Below are 815 nucleotides of genomic sequence, written 5' to 3'. Positions count from 1 at the left end.
TCTCAATTTTGATGTTGGATTGACTAACAGGTTTCCTCCAGTGAAATGAACACTTCAGAAGTGAAGAATCTCGACTTCACCAAATGACTCAAGTTTTGATGTTGGTTTGACTAACATGATTATCTGAGGGAGATATGCACTTCAGAAGTCAGTCAAAAACCTCAACTTCACCAAATGCCTTAATTTTTAATGCTGTTTTTACTAACATGCCAATTTCAGCGATTTAAGCACTTCAGAAGGCTAGGATCTCAACTTCACCAAATGACTCAACTTTTGATGCTGGTTGGAATAAAATGCTTATTTCAGCCAGTTAAGCTCTACAGTAGACCAACATCTGAAGTTCACCAAATGACTCAAGTGTTGATGTTGGTTTGACTAACATGCTTATTTCAGTGAGATAAGCACTTCAGAAATCGAAAATCTCAACTTCACCAAAAGACTCAACTTTTCATGTTGTTTTGATGAACGTGCTTATTTCAGCGAGAGAAGCATATCAGAATAATAAAATCTCAACCTCACCAGATGATCTAACTTTTGATGCTGTTAAAATTAAAATGCTTATTTCAGCGATTTTAGCACTTCAGAAGCCAAAAATCTGAACTTCGCCAAATGACTTGATTTTTGATTCTGGTGAGACTAAAATGCTTATTTCTGCGAGGTAAGCACTTCAGAAGGTTAAAATCTGAACTTCATTCAATGACACAATTTTTTATGGTCGTTGGACTAACATGCTTATTTCAGCGAGTTAAGCACTTCAGAAGATCAAAGTCTCAACTTCACCAAATTAGTCAACTTTTGATGTTGTTTTGACTAAC

This window comes from Rhincodon typus, chromosome 50, assembly GCF_021869965.1.
Source record: "Rhincodon typus isolate 14 chromosome 50, sRhiTyp1.1, whole genome shotgun sequence".
NCBI lineage: Eukaryota > Metazoa > Chordata > Chondrichthyes > Orectolobiformes > Rhincodontidae > Rhincodon > Rhincodon typus.
The sequence above is the reverse complement of the archived record's forward strand: the minus strand, read 5'-3'. Positions refer to the sequence as shown.